This window comes from Arachis hypogaea, chromosome 1, assembly GCF_003086295.3.
Source record: "Arachis hypogaea cultivar Tifrunner chromosome 1, arahy.Tifrunner.gnm2.J5K5, whole genome shotgun sequence".
Taxonomy (NCBI): domain Eukaryota; kingdom Viridiplantae; phylum Streptophyta; class Magnoliopsida; order Fabales; family Fabaceae; genus Arachis; species Arachis hypogaea.
The window spans coordinates 11,225,059-11,241,530 of NC_092036.1; the positions used below are offsets into that span (position 1 = coordinate 11,225,059).

General features: G+C 28.6%; 1 pseudogene; it reads right to left on the bottom strand.

Annotated features, from left to right (window-relative positions):
• Nucleotides 1-3,926: 3,926 nt before the first annotated feature.
• On the bottom strand, nt 3,927-5,503 carry LOC140179595 (flowering locus K homology domain-like; annotated as a pseudogene).
• Between the last annotated feature and the right edge of the window lie 10,969 nt (nt 5,504-16,472).

Consider the following 16,472-nt stretch of genomic DNA (forward strand, 5'->3'; position numbering starts at 1 on the left):
AGTTACCAAAATAAATTGGTTATGTAATATCACCGACTGAGTTTTTATTTTTGATTCTCATCAAATTAATAATCTCCTTTCGAGTACATATAATCAAATTTGCTTTTTCAATTAGTTTCTTTTCTTAGCTAGAGTAATATGATTGTCTTTAAAATTATAATGTCTTTATTATTAGTTTCCATCGTATGTAATTGAGTTCATCAATAATTATGCAAACTTTTGTTTTTTAAAACAAAAATAAATGAACAACTAAATCTATATTCGATTATATTTTTGTATAATTTACATAGTGAAGGAAGAAAGCACACGTAGATGATGTGTTTTTGCATGGAAGAAGATAGCTTTCTTAATTGGCAGACACGTGGAGCCTTTTCATGCCGTTGCTCCAATTATATGTGAACACCATTTAGTTTTAATTCCTTCTCATGCAATGGTTTTTCTCCAACACATTTTTCCTTCTTTATTTTGGGCATTGAAAACAAAATATTTATCCCTTTTTAGTTCATTATTAATCCCTTTATGTTCTCATAATGAAAAATTAAAGTGATGTTACGTGTTTTTCAGAAAAGGAAAATTAATCCCCCCGAAAAAAAAGGTTGTGTGTTTTTTAGGAAAGGATAGACTCTAATAGGAAAGAGATATAGATCCTCTTTTATTATTGTTTGTAACTTAATCAATTGATTAGAATCCTTTTGATTTAAATTAGCCCAAGAGAACAACAAGTTTTATTTTAAATTCGATAAAATAATGACTAATTTATTATAATTTAAGTTTTATTTAAAAGTTGTCGTGGATTAATTAATAAGTTATTATATATATAAATTAAATAAAATTAAAATGTTTTATATTTATTTAAGTTGACGAGTAAGTTGACTATTTAACTATTTTAAATTGGTTATTTTTTTGTGACGGAGAGAAAAAACAAACAACAACCAAGAATAAAAAAACAAAAAAAATTGTTTAAGAAAGACAGTTTCGATCTGCTAAATACTATTCTCAAACTCTTTTTAAGACAACGGAAGTCCTACTTGGGAAAAAGCAGTTTTTGCCATAATATCTGCTACTGTATTTATATCTCTCAAGATCAATCGAAAATCAGCACGCCATTTTCAAGACATGATATTTCAAATTTTAAACACTAAAGAATCAATAAAATTAAACCAGAGCAATCTTGTAAATTATTGACAATAATAAAGGTCTCCACACAGTCTAACTCACATATAATATCTCTTTGGCCCAATCCAAGCTAAAAAAAAGTCTCTCCAAATAGCAAACAACTCTCCTTGCAGAATACTATGACTCTCAATTGTTCCCCGACAATCTCATTGCCACATTTCCTTCCAATCTCTACTAATACAGGCAAAACCAACCCGAGCACTATTGCCAAGATAGCTAGCATCACAATTAATCTTAAAGGTACCCATCGAGAAAAGAATCTAAGAGTCACTAATGGTGGAGGGGATAGACACTCGTTGCAACTCAAAAATATTTCGAAGGTCCTTTTCTAAGAATAAAGATATACTAGTTACTTTGTCCGTGGTCCAAGGCTCGTGGAGATGAAAGATCTCGTTATTCCTCGAACGCAAAATCCACCAGAGACCGTAAAAGAATTTAAAGGGGCATTATTTGCTATTATGTAAGAACCAACTCATCAAATCCAGTGGTTGACCAGAGATCCCAAAATTTGCCAAACTAGCTGGACTTTTGGACAATCCCAAATGCAATGTAAAATTGATTCCTGACATGAGAAATATGGTGGACAGTTATCTGTGTGTAAAATGCCCCTCCTAAAACGAAATGTAGCAGTAGGAAGAGGCTCATGAAGACATAGCCAGGCCAAGAATTTGTGCTTTTTCAAAACATGTTGATGCCAAAGCCAAAGCCAATTCTCCCTATCCACCCAACTAAACATCTTCTTACTGAATCACAAATAACCACTACGAGTGTCATAAACCTTTAAAGTCGCACCAATCCAACACCAACCGATCTCTGAACCAATTTGAACATCTGGGTTGTAAGAGTTAATGTTGTTCTGCAGAGATTGATTTAGAGGAGAATAGATATTCTCAAAGTTTCACTATCTAGATGATCAAAGGTCCAAGATCCGGAGATCAAAATTAGAAATGTGAACATAATTCATCTCATGACACAATCGCCCTTCTCTTCTCCATTTAGAAAAATAAAAGTTCTGTTCCAAATCCCAATGCATTAAATAAAACATTCTTTTAAGATATCCCAAACTCGACATATTCTCTTCCAAATATAAAATCTTTTGTCTCGAGACTGACTGAAATAATCATCGTCCTTAGAGGAATAGTATTTTTTCGTCAACAGTTGAACTCATAGCTTATCAGGATGGTGAAAAAGTTGCCAAACTAGCTTTTCAAGAAGAGCAATATTAGTACAAAAAAATTTTCTAATTTTCAGACGCCCAAATTTCTTAGGGATGACCAACACCTTCCAGTTAACTAGATTCAGACCTCTACCATCAGCTTAACCCTTTCATAGAAAATTCTGCATCATGAATTCTATCTTATTAGTTACCTCTTTAAGAAAGTTAAGAGAAATACCTGCATACGATAAGTAAAAATTGCAATCACTATCAAATTAAGCAAACAAAATTTATCCGCGTTATTAGTAAGTAATCTCTCTTTTCAACTAGTTAGTCTTCCTCAAATTTTGTCCAAAATATCGTTAAAAGTTATGCATGTAATTTGAGAAAAATTAAGGTTTACTCCTAAATATTTGTCCAAGTTCTAAAAAAATCTAATAGAAGACACTCCAATAAAAATAAAAGTTATATATATAACCTTTCAACTTCTAAGGTAATTTGTTCACATACACAACTATATATCTCATTTCTTTTCATGAAATATAAGCTTAAGTCTCTGGTTTCAATTTTTCATCTTAGTTGCGAAAATATTTCAAATAGATTATATCAATAAATAAATAAATAATAATATTATTAGCCATAGCCTTACAGTTAAGTTAACAATAACGATATTATTAATTTTGTAACTGAAACATACTATGATACTATATTGTGATTATTTAAAGTGAATGATAGGAGAAATTCTGATAAATACTCAATCTGATTTTGTAATAGGAAAAGACTGACAACTAATTTTTTTCAACTAACAATGTTAATTTTTTTTTTTATAAAACTTCTTCTTTTTCCTTAATATTTTTTTTATTTATTCATTACTTTACTGAGTGATTATTGATTTAAGCAAAAATTAGTTCCTTAATAAAACCGATCATATATAATACTATGTTGTATAATGTTAGTTTTCAAATAATAGAGTACTAATAACTTAATGATCACTACAATAAAATAGCATTTTGGCGACGGTTTTTTTAATGTTTGGTGACGGTTTTAACTGTCACTAAATGATTTTGCAACGATTAAAAGAAGTGTCACATATTTGAGGATCGCCAGCTGACATAGTGACGATTTTGGACCACCGTTGGTAAGGAGTGTCGCTAAATTATTTGTGACAGTTTTTAAAATATAAAAGCGTCACTAATTTGTAACAGTTGTAAAGGTGTTTTTTATACTGTATTTCGCGACGTTTTGAAACTGTCGTTAAATTACTAAGTCCTGTGACAGCTTTTCCTTATATTTCATGGCTATTTTAAACCGTCACGATATTTAGCAACGATTTGAACCGTCACTAAATTACTTGTTCTTATGACAGTTTTTAAGCATATTTAGTGACTATTTAAACCGTCACAATATTTTTAGTAACAGTTTTTTTATTTAAAACCGTTACTAAGTTACTTATTCCTGTGACAAATTTTTCCTGTATTTAGTGACTGTTTTAAACTGTTATAATCTTTCAAACATAAAAGTTTTTATTATCAAAAGTTGAATTCTCCAAAAATGACATTGTATTTCAACAAATCCAAATTCAATCCCACAAGTTTTACAAAAAATAACAACAATGTTGGGCTGCTTGTATCTCTGATATAGTCCCACTTATTTCAAAAGTCATCTTCCCTGGCATGCCCCTTGTCTCCTAAACCGTAACACTTGCTCCACTAGCACGACGAATGTAACTGTTATTTGAACCTGATGCTCCAATAACCGCATTTGCATATGATAGAAGAATTTGCATGTGCTGCGTAACCTATGCAGCAGAAACGAAATTACATAAAATCAAGATACGATGCTTCATCAAATGAATATCACTCTCCACAAAAATTCTCAAGTTAGGCAAAAGAAGACACCTTAGTTGCAGCAGATTGTTATGGTTGTGCACTTGGTGGATGAGTTTCAGCGGAAGGATCCCTACCATAAGCATATAGTGGAGCCTGATGGAATTGTTTGTCCATAGGAGGCAGGTCGGTTGTTGGGTAATAATTATCATAGGGATGTGATGGTGGCATATATTGCTGACTAGGGGGTACAAAAGCAGGTCCATCGCCACCAGGAGCTGAAAACCTTTGAGGAAGAGGAACCCAAGGTTGGTGTGGGGGTGCATTGTGGTTGACTCGAACATCTGGCATTTGCATCTGATAATGAAAAAAAAGACAACAGAATTGTTAGCAAAGATGGTTGGTGCATGTATAACTTCGAAACAACATATAAAATTGCTACATCACAAACAATATACATTTAGAAAAGGTCCAAGACATTGTAAAATTATAAAAGAAACTTCATAGCCACTTTTTGGTCTTCGCATTCGCACCTTTTAGCTTCATGGAAAGAAAAGGAAGGGGAGGTAAAAGGACTTGTCTTTGTTTCAAATACTCCAGCTATGCTACGGTCAACCAATAACTTACGCAAATGAACTGCAATAACTTCAACTGCCTTATGAACTCCAGCAGGATCACCTTGTACTTCAACAACATTATCGTCTTTAAAAGCAAACACAGGCAGGTTTTCTATTTTAAATAGTACATTATTCAAGAAAATTAAAACTCAGTAACCAAAATCTTTTAAGATTAAATATCATAAATAGTTCTTGCATATTTTTTATCAAGTGAAGGTAACATATAATTGCCATTTCTAACAAGAGTGAACTCTCTAAACAATTATGTTACAGCAATCTGATCACTAATGCAGTAGAGAAAGGGAGAAAAAAGGGGAGACTGAATGTAAATTGGGAGAATATATAAGATCAACTAAAATACCACTTGATAAATAATTCTAAAAAAGTTAAGTGTACTAGTTTCCAAATATAAGCAAGGTATCCTAATATAATAGAAAATAGATGGGAACAAACCTAGCAAGGTATAGCAAGGTATCCTAATATAATAAAAAATAGCTGGAAACAAACCTGATCCAAGAACACATATAATACAACCATAGCCATCTTGAATGGATTTTATGGTGGAACCCTGCTTCCCAATCAGACTTCCTGCTTGAGTATCTGCAACTAGAAGGAAAATATTGTGGCCAAGTTCTTTCTCTGGCCAACTTTGTTCATAAATCATTGTTGATAAATAGTAGTCTAAAGGAGTCAACTGGGCAACACCATTCACCTAACAACATTCGGGCACCAAGTAGCAAACAGATTTCAAATGAAATAAAATGCACAAGTATGAAAAAAATGTCACAGAAAATAAAAATTGGAGAGTCCTGTAGAATGTAAATGAAAAGATAGGGTATCAATGAAAAGACCGAAGACAAGGATTTATTAAAAATTATGAGGCATTTTCTTCAAATGAGTAAACCACTTACTGCATGAGAAGAAACCACACACAAATTAGCCATCCGAATTACTGGCTTCTGGGAATTATTATCCAATATGCGCATGTTGGAAAGCTCACTCTCAAGGTTGAACCGTGTGAAAGTTATGAATTGAAAGCATTTTATCATTTCCACATTGAAATATAACTATTACATATTTTACTAGTGAGGAATACACTACAGGCATTAACAGATCATGGATGAAAGAAAAAGTTACACATCATTTCATGCAAGAAATTTTATAATTTACTGACTTTGATGTCAGATCCCATGCTTCATCCCATTCAAGTCCTTCATCATCTACAAGTAATCGCATCAGCTCAGGTATTGCAAGGGTAGGGTGAGTATCATTCAATTGTACAGCAACCTTTGTTGGGAATTCGGCCCAGTTCCATGGTCCCTTTCCTTGTCTTTGCTCCTTAAAAAAGGCAATTATGTCCTGTAATATGTCCAAAATAGGAATGGAAATAGTAAGACTGACATGTCAAATGAACAAGGTAAAGAAATCAGAAATGCATTCTTAAAATATAAATATGGTAGTTAGCTAAGGCATAAAGAAAAACCACAATAGAAATTAGGACATTTTTGTTTCTTGCATCCATCAAATCAGGGGGATTGTGAATTGGAAATCAACTGATATATCTCTTAGACTCGACGAAAATGATCTGAGGCTTTAAATTAAGAAAATATGAATATATGATCCTGTGGCTCCCACTAACAGTGACACCATCAAAGGGTTTAATCCTAACTTTCTACTAGAAGGTAGCACAAATATATTAAAGAAAACTTGAAAAAGGAAAAAGAAAATTTTTTAACTTACTTGGAGTGAAGCACTGCAGAGAAAAAACTGCTGCTTCAGTTGTAAAAATTTTTCATCTTCCATGACATCACCGGGATATAAAACCACACAGATCTACATATACATCATTAAATATATGTTTAATTTTTTCTTTACAATTTATTGACCCAGCTACCATTGTCATTACTCATGGACTCCCATAACTCCCAAAACACTCTCAACCAGTACATTCTCTTTTTGCTGACCAGATATAGGAGGCAAGAAACAAGTCCTATATATGCGATAACTTCGAATTCTATCATAGTTGATTTTTATCCAAGGACAACTAACATATAAAGTGTTCTCAATACAAATCATGTTATTATCATTAAGCTGGTGATTATGAAATATATTTAGTTTAAGAAGAAAGCATCACCTGTATGAGTAGTTCAGTTTTTAGTCGTCTACTTACTTCATGTTCACTGCGTGCTTTACCGCGTTGACTAATGATTGCATCAATTTCATCAAGAAATATGGTTGAGGGGGCATGGTGTCTTGCAAGCTCAAATAGCACCTTTATCAACTTCTCGGAATCACCTGCAATCTAGAATAAATTCTGTAAAAGTGCAGGCCCAGTTGTCCACTATATTATAAACAAAACAGAGAAGAACAAGGAGCTCTTTGAAAGCTCTTTCTCTTTCTTACAAGATAAAGGCAATTTAATTCAAACAAACGAGGAATCTAGGCATTCAAATGAAGCAATGTCATCTAAAATACAAGAATAATTCTAGATCCTCCTAAAAAATTCTCCCAACAATCCTCATAATTGCCAAACAAGAAAAAATATTTGAATGCTCTGAAAATATATTTAGTAACTTCTGAAAAATTTCAATGTATTTTACACAAACATATCCCCATTCTCATAATAGTTTTCATTGATTATTGGAAGATCATCATCTACAACTATCCTCGCCAATTTTATATTTGTATTTTCATCTAAAAAAAGAGACTCTAAGTCTTGTGGTGGATAATTATCATTGGATACTATAATTTTGTCATCTTCACCCATATTATCTCCACCCATGTTATACAAATCTCATGCCTTCAAGTGAATTGGTATGCACCATCCTTTTTTCTTCTCATCATCTACATAATATACTATCTGGGTTTTAGAAGCTTTAATATATGGCTCATCATCTTCATGTTCACCAGTATGTATGAGCTTTGTAAAGTTCACAGATAAAAAACTCAAATTGTCCTTTTTGATTCCTCTAGGACTAGTTGTCTTTGCCCACTGACATTTAAAGAAGAGAACTATAAAGCCATTGTAGAAAAGCTCAATGATGTCTACTAACTTTTCACAATAAGGTACCGCACCAAAATTTATTCGGGTATCTTTACTACTTGAGTAACTTCTTGTTCCAAATGTACCGAAGACTCCGCTATTCTGAGTTTTTAATCCATTATCCCTTGCCAAAGTTTGAAATTTATATCCGTTAACATCATATGAAAAGAACTTTCTTGCTTGGTCATATGGTCTTTGAGAAAGACTGATAAGAATGTCTTTATCCACATCAGGAAGTTTGTTGAGATTAGTACAAATCTAAAAGCACATTAACATATTTGTGTTAGTCATAGACATATTGCAAAAATAAAAAATAAAATAAGTGAAATTTCTCTTACATGATTAGATAACCAATCAACAAATTTTCTATGAACCTTTTTGTCTATCTTAGTAGTATCCCTTGTTTGGCTTCTTAATCTTTTCTTCACAATATCTCTATAATCCCTAAAATAGTTATCAACTGCACGACAATTTGTCAAAACATGCCTATGAGCCTGCCTCTTCTCAATTGGTGATAAAGTAAAATATGTGAAACCAGTATTTGATTCTCCAACTTGAGAAAACAGCTTAGATATTCGTGAATTGGGATCTATCTGGGTAGGCTCATTACTAACACGCTTACGTCGATTCCATATTGTCTCAATATTGTCCAGGTATCTTGAACAAAATGTAAGGATTTCTTGCATAAGATAACCTTCAGTAATATAGCCCTTTAGTTGTGCTTTATTACGCACATAAGATTTTATTTGTCCCAAGTACCTATTAATTAAGCCAAAACTATTAATATTAATAGAAAACTTATACATTATTTTAAAATTAAGGTAAAAAAATTATTCTTTGTTACCTTTCTATCGGATACATCCACCGGTAGTGTGCAAGACTTCCAAGCTTAACTTCTTCAACAAGGTGAACCACCAAATGAATCATAACTGTAAAAAATGATGGAGGAAATAACATCTCCATATGGCATAAAGTGAGCACAATTTAATCTTGCAACTTATCTAAATCCTTAATAATCAATCTTTTATCACATAACTTCCTAAAGAACGAGCACAATTCAATCAAGATTGCTGAAACTTCACTAGGCAAACTCGTTTGCATGGTTAATGATAGCAATTGTTGCATCAATATGTGATTATCATGGTTTTTTAGCATCCCATTGATCTTAAGGTTGTCAACATCAATGCACTTAGATATGTTACTTGAATACCCGTCTAGCACACTAATATTTTTTAAAGTTGACAGAAAAGCCTTCTTGCCTTTTATTAGTCAGTGTAAAGATATCTGGAGCGTACTTTTCATTCTCATCTGGCCAAAGATCTTGTTTACAGCCTAAAGCTTTAAGATCTTTTCGAGCATTGAGGTGGTCTTTTGACTTGGTGCTGTCATTTAGCAACGTGTATATCACATTATCACATACATTTTTTTCTATATGCATCACATCAAGATTGTGACGCAATAGGTTATACTTCCAATAGGAAAGTTAAAAAAATGCTTTTCTTCCTCCACTGTTAGCACCTTCTGTAGCACGCTCATCACGTCTTCTTTTCTCCCTAACTTTTGCCTCTTCTTTTCTACCAAATGTGACATTGATGTCCTTGACTTGCTCAAGTATATCAAGACCAGATAACCTCTTCAGTGGATTGTGAAATTCTTGCTCTCCATTAAATCGAACCCTATTCAATCTAAACCGATGCCTTTGATTAAGAAAACGACAATGTCCTATGAAACATGATTTTCTACTATGAGAAAGTTGAAAAGGAATAGAGTCAAAGTTACAAGATGGACAAGCAAGTCCAGTGTATGTGTTCCACCGAAGAGAATTTCTAACCCAGGAAAGTCACTTATAGTCCACATCAACGTCGCATGCCTTTTTCTCAAAAGAATCATATGCATCCATGCCCTCATTTCATAACTCTTTTAGCTCTTTGATCAACGGTTGTAAGTAGACATCTATATTGTTTTCTGGCATCTTTTTTCCAGAAATTATCATTGAAAGAATAAAATACGTCCAATTCATACAAATCCATGGAGGAGTGTTGTAAGGAATGAGAATAACTGGCCAGGTACTAGAATTTTCATTCATACTACGATAGGGATTAATACCATCAGTAGTTAATGCCAAACGTATATTTCGTGGATCTTCTGCGAATGAAGTGTTATTTAAATCAAACATCTTCCAAGCTTTTGCATCTCTAGGATGTGTCATTACACCATCTTCCTTAGGAGCAACATCATGCCATCTTATGGCCTCGGCTGTCTTTGAAGACAAAAATAACCTTTGGAAATGAGGTTTTAGTGGAAAGTAACGAAGAACTTTAGCAGGCACATTCTTCTTAATATTCCCATCATTTGATTCTTGAATTTTACCACCCTTTGTATCTAGTTTCCATTTAGACCTGTTGCAAACTTTACACATTTCTTTCTCCTTGTATTCACCCCAATACAACATGTCGGGCATGCATGTATCTTCTCATAATTCATACTAAGTTTCAAGATAGTTTTCTTTGCTTCATAAAATGAACTCGAGATCTCTGCTTGTTCAAATGCATGATGTAAGAGTTCAAATATCATCGACATTGCCTTGCCAATCATCCCACATATACACTTAATATGATACATCTTCACCAAAAAGGACAATCTTAAAAATCTTGTACACCCTTCATACAAAGATAGTTCTGCATGACTTACTAATTCTCCAAACTCCGTTGCATCAGCTATATCTGACATCACTCTTTCAACTCCATCAATGTCTTCATCTGACTCTAATGAGACTTCATTTGTCCAGTGCATATCAGTCCCAAGAGCATCTCCAAGCATGTCATGAATAGAATCTTGATTAAACAAATCATCAAAAACATTTGAAGCATCACTATTTGAGACATTACTACTGGGATCTCCTACTTCAGTCTTTCCGTGATAAAACCAAAATGTATATTCTTTCGAGAATTGAGTACATATCAAGTGATCGTACATCTCACCCTTTGTCAAATTTTTTTTCTAAAACCGCACTTCAAACAAGGGCATACAATTGCTTCAGCTAAACTATTTTCGAAGAAAAAATCAATAAACCTCCTAACCCCTCGCTCATACTCTATTGAGTTTCGTGGAACATACATATATAATCAATAGTATAATTCAATGTGATGACTTGATGAAGGTCTTTGAGGGAAAGATAAGGAACCACTCGAACTTTAAACTGCAAACTGTGATGCGAATAACAAATGCTAACTTCCTAGAGATTCAGATTCAAATCTGCGAACGCCATCTTTCATCTTATCTCTACAATAGTAGTACTGAATGGCGAAGAAAGCTGAACCGCGAAAAACGCAAACTGCGAAGAGCACAAATGGCGAAGAATGCAAACACCGTTATTACCTTTTCATCTTTTCTCTTCTAATCTCAACGCCAATTACTACGGTACCAATTGAATTAGTTAGGGTTTTGAAAAATAAAAATGACTATGAGAAATAGAAAATAAAAAAAGAAAGGAGGGAAAGGAATAGATTGATATGTTTCTTATTAATGGGACACTTAAAATTTTAATGACGCTAAAAAAATTATATAAATAAGTGTCACAATTTTATTTAATAGCAACTATTTAAATATGGGTCATAAAATAAGTGTAACTATTCATCTAATTTGGTGTAGTGAATCAAATAACATATTGGTTAACAGAAACTGTTATTGTAACATATCATGTTTTAGCTAAATTCACATTTTGTATACATAAAAAACTTTAATAAATACATAAAAGACCCGTTCACTATTTAAAAAATTCAAAGTCTAATGATTAATAACAAATAAAAACTAAAGTCGTTTACTAAAAAAATTTAGAAACTAATTTAAAATTATTCTCCAAATAATTATTTTAGTACACTCCAAAATGAAAATAGTGTAATGGTAATTTTATAGGGACTTTCCCTTATTAAGGAAAATCTCTTTGTGCTTGATCTTTCTCTAAACTAAAGGAAGAAAAATCTTTGAAAGACTCTCATTATCATACTAGCTTAGTGTTTAAATCTAGACAAATATATTAGAGAAAATATTTTGCTTATTGAAATATTTTTAGATTGAAAAAAGAAAAATAATATTTTATAATATTATAGTATTTTTTTGTGTAGTTTTAGAAACAAATAAGATTAGAATCTATTTTTATTTCTATATATTAAAATTCTACAAGATCAAATATTAAATTTGTTTTCTTATTTTAATTCGACATAAAAAATATATAAAATTTCTTAATTTAGATTTAGATTTAATACTTTTTTTATTCTCAAAAAAGTCATATAACTATTTTGGTGACCACTCACATAAAGACGCATATTTCATCTTTTGCTAAAGATGTTTTCATATTATGTTTTAATTGATTTATGTATAATTTATTCGGTATTTTTCATCACATATTATTAAATTTTTCAAAAATTTTCTTTCCAAAAATAATAAAAAATATTTAATTTGGACTAAAATAAAAAAGGTAATAGATTAACTATTAGATTTTTTTAAATTATTTATATAAAAAAATATATCACATTTATCACATATATATATATATATATATATATATATATATATATATATATATATATATATATATAACAAGTTCTTAAAATTTTTACAAATAAAAAAATAATTAATTTATATTCGTACAATATATAAAATAATTACTATATTATTATTATATTATAGATTAAAATTTATTAATTTAAATTTTGTTTTCATTTTTAATATAAGCATTAGAAATAAATAATTTTTTTATAACAAGATATAGTGTAACAAAATATATATAATATTAATTAGTTTTTAAAAAATTCTGAAAAAGAATGGTTTTTTCTAATAAAGTGTTATTAGAAAATTAACATTATAAAAGCTAATTTCAACTAATATGATATAATAGGTTATTAAATATATTTAATACAAAACACATTGAATATAAATTTTTATTGAGTTTAAATTTTAAATAATTTTTAATTAAATTTCCAATATTTTTATTTTAAAGAGTTAGAATATTTTAACGTCATCTTTTTTGTATCTTTTTAATTGAGTCTTTAATTTTTTAAATTATAAACTTTATTTATAATTAAGAGTAATGTTTTAACACCACCAATTAGTCACACATATAAAAATACCTGAACAATTCTATTGTCATAGTTATAATCTAACTTTATAAGTAATACAATACAATAAAATTATATATAAGTAATATAACTAAATTTTATCTACATCTATAGTCACATTTCATAAATAATATAATCAAATTATATTTATGTTTATAATTAAAATATGAATAAAAATACAAAAAATTATCATGATGGTTAATTTTTTTGTTTATAATTTTTTTATTATTTTGGTTGTGAAAAGTTTAATTATTTTAATAATTAATTATTTTAAGAAAAAAGATAATTGAATAACACAAAAAAGTCTTATTAAGGGTAATTTTTTTATATATGATTAAAAAATAATTGAATAATTATATATGGTAAAAAATTAATATTATTTAAAGATAAATTTAAAATTTATTTTAAAATTAAAAATAAAGTTTATTTAAAAATAAAATTAAAAATCATGATTTTTTTCTTTTTTCTATTAAAATTTATCTATGTGTAATTCTATAAATATTTTATGATGAATAAAAATATTAAACTCGTACTAAAATTTATTCTAATAAAATTTATTTTTATTCTACTAAACGTTAAATAAATTATTGAAAAGAATTTTGTTTTCTCTATTAGAGGAGAATGATAAACTTCCATATTTCTATTATGTTATGGTAATAATTTGGCCTGTTATTTTTTAATGTACAAAATAATAATAATAATAATAATAATAATAATAATAATAATAATAATAATAATAATAAACAAGTATATCACAGTAAAAAAGGAAGCACGTCACCAAATAATTTATCATCCGAATTATATATGAATCAAATTGATAATATGAGGGCTAGCACTACAAAAATCGATAACAAGGTTAGGGACTTACAAAACCTTTCTTAGACTCACAGAAAAAACGTTTATATTTGTGTGATATATAAAACAATTATCATATTATTATTAAAGTCCAACTGTTTTAAAGTAAAATTTTCTTTTAATATTTGATTAAATGTTCTTGTATTTGGTACTTTTTTTTGTCACTTCCTCTTAGTTAAAAATATAATCATTATAATTTTTTAGTTATTATTGTTAGGGTTGTTCACAGATTGGATATGGCTGAAATTTTGATCCAATTCGCACTAAACTTATTAGATCAAATTCGATATTTGCACTTTTTATGTTTGGATCAGATATCAAATATATCCATAAAATAAAAAATATTAAAAAAATTTATTTTTATAAAAAAAGTCAATAATTTTTTTGTTTACTTTTTTAAACATATTTACTTCTATCTGATTAGAGTGTGGATCTGATTCGACCCAATCCGATCATCTTACATATCAGATCATATCCACAAATTACAGATCAGATATGGATAAATACGGTGGATTTATGGATATGATCTAATCTATGAACACCCCTAACTATTACTATAGGTTCATCGTTGCAAAAGAATGCTTTTTTTATTATAAATTATTATTAGATCTTAATTACCATTAAAACAACTTAATTATCAACAAAGAGCTAATACTTATTGGTCTCTGAAATTATGTTCGTATTTTAATCTAATTTCAAAAATTTCGATTTACTCAATTTAGTCTCCCAACTTAATAGTTATGACTCACATTGGTTTTTTGTCACAGTCTCACAAAATCATTAATGACATGCTGAGATGGACTAACGACTGCTACATTATACGTTCTAGCAACTATTTGATGTGACAATTGAATTTTTTTTACCTTAATTTTTTTTCAACTAAACACTTAAAACCAAAATATGAGTCACAGATACCTAAGTTAAAAAATCAAACTAAGTAAATTGAAATTTTAAAATTTAGATTAAAGCTCGAATATAACTTCAAAACAGAACTTTAACTTATATAGTGATCAATTTAAATGAGAATAAAATAAATCAAAATTCAACATAATTTTTATCAATGTTTTCAAATTCGAAATTTCTCTACCAAAATTAACTAGAATTTCTCTTTAAATTAAAAATTTAATGAAATAGTAATTTTAATTATCTTAACCAATGTCCTAATTAATTATTTTTATATCTTAAAAAAATTGTATATTAGAAAAAATAATTAATTTATTTATTTTAATAAATAGTTATTTTACTAAAATGAAAGAAACTATTTTTTAAAAATTTTTAAAGAACTAATTAATATTATATATACTTTGTTACACTATATTTAATTATAAAAATTTTATTTATTTCCAATGCTTATATTAAAAATGAAAAAAAATAAATTAGTGAATTTTAATCTATAATATAATAATAATATAGTAATTATTTTATATATTGTATGAATATAAATTAATTATTTTTTTTTGTAAAAATTTTAAGAAATTTGAACTTGTTTTATATATATATATATATATATATATATATATTTTGATGAATGTGATATTTTTTTATATAAATAATTTTTAAAAAAATTAATAGTTAATATATTATTTTTTTGGTTTTAGTTCAAATTAAATATTTTTTATTATTTTTGAAAAGAAAATTTTTTAAAAAATTTAATAATATGTGATGAGGAACACCGAATAAATTATACAAAAATCAATTAAAACACAATATAAAAATACTTTTAACAAAAGATGAAATAGACGTCTTTATCTGAGTGGTCACAACTAGTTTATGAATGAAATGTTTGTTTTTATGTTAAAAAAAGAGTAGTTTAATATTGTTTTTTTTATATATTATATATAGTAGAGAGTTGAAAAGATATGGGGGAGAATGCATCGGATGAGTCCACGCTATAATGGTGAAATCAATGCATCTGTCGATTAATGAACTCACAACATTTTGCCATCTCATCACTCATCACTTGAGACAAAATTATTAACCCACCATGGCCACCACACAAGATTTTCCTTAATAAATTTCACACCTAAATTTTTATCTTCAGTTGAAAAATATTTATTTAATATATATTTTTTCTTTTATACACTACTAATATATTATTTTATTATTGTTAATATTAATTATGATTAATTAATTTTTTAAGTATGATTTCTTCTGTTTTAAAATTCAATTTTTTTCTTTTAAATTGGAGTTTGGTCTTAACATACATCACCAACCGAGTTATTATAAAACACACACCAATCATTTTAGTAGATAAATTTATATAAGTTTAAATTTTTAAAATAAGTAATTTCATATTAATCACTAATTAATTATAAATATATAGAAAAACATAAAATAGATAAAATTGGAAATATTATATATATTGAATATGTATGTAAGATATTGTTTCGTTTATATATTTAAAATTGACCAATAAAATAAAATATTGAACTCACTCAAACTAGTTAAATTACATTTCCACTTTATTTATTATTTAATATGAACCGATATCATATAATATTATGTCAAAGTATATTTCCGGTTTTATAACTTTTTGTGTGTAGCTTAGCTTTATTTTGAGCTGATAAAGTTATAATAAACCATTAGCAGATAAAGTTATAATAAAAAAAATATTAAAAAACAATGGGCATAGGAGGTGGGGTGGAAACTTCACCTTTTTTTTTTCTCTCACTCTTATCAAAT